The sequence below is a fragment of the Gekko japonicus genome, unplaced genomic scaffold (genome assembly GCF_001447785.1).
Source record: "Gekko japonicus isolate JY-2015 unplaced genomic scaffold, Gekko_japonicus_V1.1 scaffold769, whole genome shotgun sequence".
Taxonomy (NCBI): Eukaryota; Metazoa; Chordata; class Lepidosauria; order Squamata; family Gekkonidae; genus Gekko; species Gekko japonicus.
In genome coordinates this window covers 714,168-723,404 of record NW_015175993.1, presented here as the reverse complement: position 1 = coordinate 723,404, position 9,237 = coordinate 714,168, and the positions used below count along the sequence as shown (strand labels likewise).

Sequence of the window (9,237 nt, the reverse complement as noted above, 5' to 3'; positions counted from 1 at the left end):
TTTTTTTTTTTTGCAGAAGCATTTTTACACCATTTTGCTTTAAAAAAAATCTGGCAGCTGTTATAAGCATATAAGCATAAAACACCACTGAACTGAGTGATACCTGTTGTTGTTGTTGTTCAGTCGCACAGTCGAGTCCGACTGTGTGTGCTCCTAGAGAGCCCTACGCCTGCTCCCAGGCACTGAAACTACAGTCACCTGGCCCAGCCTGGAGCCTCAAGTGTTCTAGACCTTTTACAAGAGGCTTTCAGGTTCCCCGGTTCTCCTCTGAGGTTATCTACATGCACTCAGTATGTAACTCCAGACACTAGGAGGTAGAAAAATATTCCGGTTTTAGTAAACTGCTCAAGCAGGGGTCGTTTCGTAGAAAAAGAGCTAGGGGAACTCATTAGCATAACTCATTAGCATATGCCACACCCCCTGACATCAGGGGCCCGGCGGTGGACCTGCAAGGCCGGCGGGAGTGCAAGGAAGCCCTGCGAAGGCCCTCCCTGGCCCCAGGCAGGCAGGGGTGGGGAGAGGCAGGGAGGAAGCAACTTACCCTCCCTCTTCTCCTGCCTCCTCCTGGCTGAATGAGGGCCGGAAGCGGGGCGGCCGGAAGCAGGGGGCGGGGCTTCGTCATGTGCCCCCCCCCGTACCTCACCCGGGGGAACTGCGATCCCCCGCAATTCCCCCAAAATGACCTCTGTGCTCAAGTTACAAAGAGTGTATGCTGGGCACGAGCCACTCTTAAGGTACAAGCAATGGCAGATACAAGATAGAACAATACTGAACTACGTCTGGCTAAAAGCCGTCTTACTGTACATGAAAAGCTTCCTGGCTAGCTCATCAGATGGAGGTCCATCGCACGGTTCTTGTTTGCAGGCTTGAGAGAGAGAAAGTCCATCCCATGCCAGACAGTCTATGCCGGGGGGGGGGGGGGGATAGAAATAGCCTCTTCTCACCTGTTGACAGAATGGCTGGCCCTCCCACTCTCCAAGAAAGAACTTTGTATACTGGCTACTGGCTGCTACCGTCATATGAACAACAACTACTAGCACTTTACTATGATTTTATAATTGGTTTTAATTGTAATTATGTTTTTATTTTTCTGCTTTTATGTAAGCCGCCCTGAACCAGCTCTGGCTGGGAGGGCGGGGTAAAAAATCTGAAAAATAAATAAATAAATGTTTTCAGACGTCCTTGCCTCAGCCCATGGACCCATTAGCCAATCAGGACAGGCTTAGCTACTTGGCACTGGTAGGTTGAAACAACTTAGGGGGACTCCCAAGGATGGTTCTGTTGACAGCCAAAAGCCACAGGTGAATGTAGTTAAAACAAGCACATTGCTTTTAGCAGGCTGGGCCAGGGGCCTGCCTAAATTTACAACCTAAGGAAAGTGATAAACCCAAACAACATAAAGGCTTAATGGCGGCTATTCCTTATAATCTGGAGGTCAATATTATTTAAAATAAACTGAATGCATTTGTTATGTATTACCTTATGTATATAGCCTGAATGGAGAATGAGCCTGAGCTTCAGTCACAAACTCCATAGACTCTCAGTATCCTAAAACCAACAACCTGATTGGCTGCTGTTGTGGAACAGACCAATCAAGAAAGACTATGACCTTCGGCGGGAACAAACCCTATTGGTCTTAAGTGCTTACTCATGATTGGACCTTAGTATTCTAGGGGTGTGGTTTAGCTAGTTCCAAATTGTATATAAGTTGGAATTGTTCTGTGTGTTGGTTGTTGTGTTCTGAGCTGAATAAAGAAATCACTTTTGAGAAAAGCTGCCTCAAGCCCAGTATATAATAGCATTGAATTATGCTGGACACATAACGGTGTGTTCAGGAAGTGCATTCCCAGCTTCAGATCCTTTCATTTCATTTGAGGACACTGCTTAGCACAACCTACGTTTCTTCCATGCCTGGAAGTCCTTCTGTGACACCCGGTCCTTTCAATTGTTGTTCACTGTCCAGGAGTATGACCCTAAGCAGAGTTAAGCCCTTCTAAGACCACTGACTGCAACTCTTGTTTAGGGTTGCTCTGTGAATGACAGTCATCCTCAAGGGTGAGGTTTTGCCATGAAAAGTACAGGTTTTCACCCTGTCCTCTGTGGCCTGCCTCTCACAACCAGTTCACGAGATGGAAAATCTGTGTCATACAGGCTGCTTTCACACAGAAGTTCAAACATTCCTCTATATGGCCCCCCACCCCCAAATCCTTGCACACAGAAAGCTAACCTGCCTAACCTAACTTGTTTCCTGACCTCTTGCTTTCTACATGCGTGCAACTGTCAGCCTTTCGTATAGTGATTTGTTTCAGCTGAAAAGAAATACCGTATGCATGTTGATAATCACACTGTTTATTGTTTTCAGTCCATGGATTCATTCTGCATGCAAACGTGGATTTCAGTGCTGCATGCAAACAAATTAAAAGTGGGAGAGGGATCATCAGCGCAGAATGAAATTGACATGAGATGTAAAGAGAGAGAGAGACTGGGATGGGAAGCCAAGAGCCTTCATCTGTTTTTCTAAGAATCTGGTATTCAGAAGTCTCCTATCTCTCTATGTGGAGGTTGCTCTGAGATTGCATAACTGCTGGCCACATCCTCCTTGAATGCACCTGACTGATGCTTTCTGAAAGCTGTCTAAGGTCCCGGTCACACATACCGGAAAATGAGGGGGTGGGAGCGCAGCTATTTGTGCGCAGTAATTTGACCCGCCGCTGCGCGATCCGACGCAACAGTGGGTGAAGCAGGTGTTTTTCCTTGCTGCCTGCTTCCTGTGACGCAATTGGAGCATGCTGGTGCAATCACACTGGCAACTCCATCTTCCGCCCGTCGCAACCTCTTTGATAGTGGATTTTCTGTGGTGTTTTTTTACCCCGCTTCTTCGGCTGCCTGCTACGAGTTGCTGACGGGTGCCATACGCTTGCCAGATGTGTCGGTGTGATCACGCCCGTAAAATCCGGCTGGCATTCGTGAGTATTGTGGGGCAAATTCTGCGTGTGATCGGGGCCTAAGACGTGATGACCCTCACCACATCCGCTGGTAATGAACTGTTGCTTTGTACTTCCTGCCAACCCTTTTTTCAAATTTTGTCATTAGAAGACAGCAACAATATTGTTAGCATCTTTTATGAAATGGTCCACCCAGATACGTGTGCAAAGAGTCAGATCTCACTGGAAGGGTACAGAAAATGCACTGCAAATACAAATATTTTCAAAAAGCGCTCATAGCTGTCCAATGCTCCCTCTAAGCTGGGGAGTGTCTTGTGAGCAAAAATTCTACTTTGTGGGCTACTGGCATTAAAGTTGTGAGCAAGCGACTTGGCTACTGCATCAATTAGTTTGCTCTGGAGCCCTCCTTCCTGAGCTAAGACAAAACTGTGAGCTGGAGGCTAAAAAACTGTGAGCTAGCTCACACTAACTCAGCTTAGAGGGAACACTGCATAGCACCTACACAGTCAGAAGCAACATGAGATCACTGGAATCGCCAGTTCCAGGAGATGTCAGGGTTGGCTCTGGACATTAAAACCTCCCCAAGTGGACGCAGCAGGGCTAGTTGTGCCACAGGGGCTGTGGCTCAGTGGAAAAGCCTCTGCTTGGCATGCGTAAGGTCCCAGGTTCAATCCCTGGCATCTCCAGCTAAAAGGACCAGGCAGTAGGTGATGTGAAAGACCTCCACTGAGACCCTGGAATGCTGCTGCCAGTCTGAGTAGACAACGCTGACCCAGATGGATCAATGGCCTGACACAGTATAAGGCGGCTTCACATTTGTGTGCTGCATGGGCTGATTGCGTGGGACCAGTGTTCCCTCTAAGCTGAGTTTGCGTGAGCTAGCTCAGTTTTTTAGCCTCCGGCTCACACCTTTTTGTCTTCGCTCAGGAAGGGACGGCTCCTCAGAGCAAACTGATTTATGCAGTAGCCAAATGGCTCGCTCACCACTTTAATGCCAGTCGCTCACCAAGTAAAATTTTCGCTCACGAGACTCCACAGCTTAGCAAGGAGCATTGCTGGGACCCCAGTGGTGCTACCACCTCCTGCATCTTATCGGGACCATTCCTTGCTAAATGAAGGGCACAGTCCAACCCTTTCCCATGACTGCTTTCTTTTTCTTTTGTGTGTGTGTGTGTGTGCGCGCGCGCCTAGAAGTCATGGTCAACTTTTGGCAACCCCTAGTGGGGCTCGGACGTTTTAGAGAGGTGTCTTCTTATTGCCTGCCTCTGCATCCTGGCCCGGGTATTCCTTGGAGGTCTCCCTTCCAAGGACTTGCCAGGGTCGGCCCTGCTTAGCTTCCGAGACCTGGAGATCGGGCTTGCCCGGGCTATCTGGGTCAGGGCTCCGTGGCTGCTCTCTGACCTTTCAACCACAGAAAAGCAATCCGTTCTTCCCTGCTCTGGCTCTGAGGAGACAAGGGCCCAGAAGTCAATTGTTCTTATTTCCCGGCTCTTAACAGCCTACCTTTCCAGTAAACAAACCCCCTCCTTTCCTACCAGCGGTTGTCAGTGCAGTCTGTTTTTCCCCCTCTGGGCTATTTTTAAATTAATGAGGTTGGTTACTTCAGATAAAACAGAAGGGAGCCCCATTCTGCTCAGGAGGCCCCCCGCGGAGCCTCCCGGGAGCTCAGCATCTAAGATGGTGCGTTCGGCCTCTACCCTCCGTTCTCACCACCACCTCTCCGTTAATTGCGTGGATCCGTAGAAAGGGGGTTCGGGAGGGGATCACAGGGCTGCAGGATGACAGCGTCTGCCCTGCCAGTTGGTGGAGAAGGAGTCTGAGCAACACGGGAGGCCGGGTTGACAAAGCCCCCCGCTGGTGTCCAGGCCTTTCTGGATTCAGCAAAACTGTGAAAGACAAACACGCTGGCTTTCTTTTGTCTCATCAGCCGTTATTCGGGATACAGAGGCTGGTGAACGTTCGGCACAATCCACGTTGCAAGCAGCCCCGGCACGAGATATCTAGCAATTTTAATGCCACGTTCCACTGAAAGGGGGAGCACCTAGCATAGAAACAAAAGAAGGGGACGTCCCTGCTCCTGAAGGGAAGCTATGTTTGTGCGTAGTTCTCCCGCCCCATCCTCATCGCCTCAAAAGTAATTGCATACAGCTCTGCCCTAGTTTGCTTTCACGTCACCCCAGCTTTGGTCTGTGCTTTGGTCTTAAAATAATGACCGGAAGAGAGCTTTGAGCAGGCCTGTAGCCAGGATTTTGTGGTTTGTGGGACAGATTTTTTTTCTGGTGGGGCTGAAGTTCTCAGTGCTGAAAGAAAAGCCATTTAGCCAAGAGAAAGCTGTTACCAGATCTCTAAATTGCAAGCTGTCAGATGCTGCAAGTTAATCACTTCTGCCAGCCTAAGCAACAATTCTGAGAACAAGCCGACAGGTGGGGGTGATGACTTCTATAGTCAAGAAAGCTAACACTTAGGCGGAAAAGCTCTCTTAAAGGAGACCAGTTTCTTGACACAGAATTAGAAGGGATCCTAGAGGTCACCTACTCCAACCCCCTTGCTCAGTGTGGGAATTAGTAAACTACAGCACCCTACTCTGCTCAAAGGAGTGCATGCCTTTTTAAAAAGTTTTTAAATGCTTGAAAAAAGGATTTACAGGAGAAATTATTCTTGTGGGGCTGTGCCTATAAGAAAGGGGGCAGAGCCCCCAAAAGCCCCACCATGGCTTTGTGTTTCCTGGAGAATATTGCATGGTAATTTCTTTGTAGTTGTGCAACTGCAGTAGTCAACTATTGTTACTGGTAAGCAAATTGTTGTTGCTACCCTGTCTGGTACGTGCCTGGCCAGTACCCTTCCACAAGCAGTGGTCCCCGTGCCTCTCTTGATACCAAACCAAGTACCTGCTGGAAATGAAGCAGAACACAGACCCTTGGCCTGGCCTTGTTTAGTAGCTCTCTCGCTCTCCACCTTCTGCAGGGTTTGACCTTGCTACATGGCTCTGTCAACCCATTCCTTCCACTGCAGTGCCAACAGCTCAGCAAAGCAACAGTCATTTTGATTCATTTAGACTTGCTTATCACATTCATTTACTTGCACTAAAGACATTGCGGTGGACTGTTTTATCTTTCAGCCTCTTGTGTTTGTCAGAAGGTATTTTAACTAGTGACTGTGAAGTTAGATCATGAAGGCAGAAAAGGTCCCCTGTCTCTTCGTCCCGAGTGTCTGCTTACTTGGAAAATGCCTCAACTCTTGGGCATGCTTGCTTGGAACTAAGCAGCACTGAAGGAAATGCATCTTCTGGAACAAGGTGTCCATCGACCATGGTTCAGGAAAATGGTCAGAGCAGCTGTGCATTGGCCTACTGCCCTAGTTTCGGATGCACTAGCATGAGGAACCTGGATCCTGGAAGAATTGTAGCCACATTTCCTTACAGGAGTGCAAGGTGCCAGCTGCAACTCAGTGGACACGACACGACGATCCCAGATAGTGTTGCCAATCCCCTTATGGGGGTGTGGGATCCCCCAGTTTGAAGCCCCTCCCCCTGCTTCAGGGCTATCAGAAAGTTGAGGGAATGGCTGCTGGGCACTCCATCATACCCTATGGAGACCAGTCCCCATAGGGTATAATGGAGAATCAATCTGTGGATATCTGGGGCACAGGGGGTTGGGGTTTTTTTAGTTAGAGGCACCAAATTTTCAGCATAGCTGCTGGTGCCTCTCCTCAAAAAACCTTCCAAGTTTCAGAAAGATTGGACCAGGATGTCCAATTCTATGAGCCTCAAAAGAAGGTGCCTCCATCCTCCATTATTTCCAATGGAGGGAAGGCATTTAAAAGGAACACGGTCCCTTTTATTGCGACAACCAGCTTACCCAGAACTCACTTCAGATTTCAATCACACTTCTTCCCTCCCATCTCCCAGAGCCTCCGTCCCTTCTCCAGGAGCCTCCAGGTAAGTCCCCCATCGGCTTGTCGGCCTCACCTGGCAACCCTAATCCCAGAGGATCCTGCAGTTATCATATTGCCCACTGTTTCTTTTGGAAAACTTCCAGGATTTTATGGAGTGTGCCGTGAATTCTTTATTAGTTCTCCAGAAACCACTGTCTGAACTTCCCTCTGACAGCCCAGTGCACTGGACAGAAAGGAAAGAGGTGGTTTGTTTTGTGCATCTCTTCAGCTTTTTCTAGGGCTTCAGGAAGGACAATGTTGGCATGTGTGCTCTTCCATCCCACTGAGTCCTTCCGAGTACTTAGCACATCTGCAGGTAATCTCCTGCCATGTTGTGCTGCAATGCCTTACACCCCAGAATTTGCACCCTCTCAGAATGTATATCAAGGTTTCTCATAACTGGGTCTCCACTTCGTACTGGCTCAAGAGACTAGAAATGATCTTTTTCTAGATAGAAGAAAAGAGGGGTGGGTACCTAGCCCAGAGGAGAACAATAACCAGGTCACACCTTAGCCACAGAGCTCCGGAGGCCAAACAGTAAGAACAGATCTTCTTGTTACCGGTAGTAGAGGAATAGAAGGAGGGTCCACAAAGAAGCAAGGAGGAGATCATAAAAACCTTGAACATGACAAAGAAGCTCTCTTGAGCAGTCATTTGCCATGAAGGATTAAGTCCTGCTTGTCTTTTCTACACCCGGACTCCCTCTTGAGCACATGTGACTGATATCACAGGGGATGAGCCGCAAACACTGGAATGAGATAATATACCATTTCTAAATGTTTTTGCTACTCCTGTCTTGATTTTCCATCATTTAAGGTACGTAACGAATTAGGCTAAGAGGACTGAGTGCTATCACCTTTCCTTTTGTTCGTTGCTCAATCCGTTGTGCTTGCTTAAGATATGTGCACTTTTATTTCTCTTTTAAAAAATGCTTTGCATGTTAAATGTTTTTGAAACACCAGAAAAATATTCAGATGAGTCAATTACACCACTGAAGCCATGTCCATGCAAACCATGGAAATCAAGCCCAGTACAACTATCATCTCTGTCACAGCAGTGAAGGGTACACGAGCTTTAGAGTCAATTGGGCTATAAGCACCAAGATCTGTTCCTCAGATGTTCAGTGATTCATTCTCTACCCAGTGAGACACAATGTACACTGCTCATCTCCAGTTACCTCCGTTGTCTCGTCAGCAATAATGTTTTTAAAGGGATTCTGTTCCAGCTCTGTAATGAGGTCACATTGGAGGTTTTAAGCCAAAATCTCAATTAGTTCATTTTGGATAGTGCCACTCAGCCATTTATCTCTTGGTATGAGCCACTTTTTAAGGGCGGGCAAAACTTTTCTCCACAGTGTTTCTCACTAAGGTCAACGCACTCCCTTCTACTTTGGCATGCCTTCCATTTGCCTGGTCTGTGTCTCAGACATAATGCAAAGAATTCACCATGATGTGCAAGGTCTCTTGCATCTCCTCTGGCTGCATTCTTGACTCCTTTTTAAGGAACTCAACAGTGTGCGCACCTTTCTCTTTTGTTAGATGGTTCCTCACCAAATCAAAATGGTAAGTGCTCTTTGGCTGCTTTGGAAGGTGGACTGCATGAAACCCTACCAAGGTCCCTCCCCCTTCGTAAGCCCCACCCACACCCAAGCTCCACCCTCAAATCTCCAAGCATTTCCAAACCCGGCGTACGCGACCCTAGCCCCACCTGGAAACTGGTAACATTATAACAGAGAGCAAAATTTCACAATGCAATCTCCAGGGACCCAGGGCTGGGGCTCTAGGCCGGTTCCTTCAAGGGCTCCATCAGGAGGTCTTCGCCTTCTTGCAGCTGCTGGAGCATTTCAGCCCCCAAATAACTCATATTCTGCAGAAACTCAAGGTTGTGATTCAGAACGCACCAGCATGTTTGTAAGTCGCCTCATCTGCAGAACGCTTAACATCTGGATCTGGGAGTGCAGATGTAGGAACAGGGGAGGGGAGATTTTGTGCTGAATGGGCTGCCCTTGAATGGGAGAGCCAGTGTGGTGCAATGATTAAGAGCAGCGGACTCTAGTCTGGAGAACCGGGTTTGATTCCCCAATCTGCCACATGAAGCCAGCTGGGTGACCTTGGGTCAGTCACAGCTCTCTCCGAACTCTCTCAGCCCCACCTACCTCACAAGGTGTCTGTTGTGGGGAGAGGAAGGGAAGGCAATTGTAAGCCGCTTTGAGTCACCTAAAGGTAGAGAAAGGTAAAGGTTCCCTTGCTCGAAAGCCAGTCGAGTCCGACCCTAGGGTTGCGGTGCTCATCTCCGTTTCCAAGCCGAAGAGCCAGCGCTGTCCGAAGACGTTTCCGTGGTCATGTGGCCGGCATGACTA

General features: G+C 48.3%; 1 protein-coding gene across 2 annotated transcripts in view; it reads left to right on the top strand.

The window, feature by feature from the left end:
• Nucleotides 1-9,237, top strand: part of ASB18 (ankyrin repeat and SOCS box containing 18) — a 61,116-nt gene that overhangs the window by 41,660 nt on the left and 10,219 nt on the right. The window lies entirely within an intron of this gene.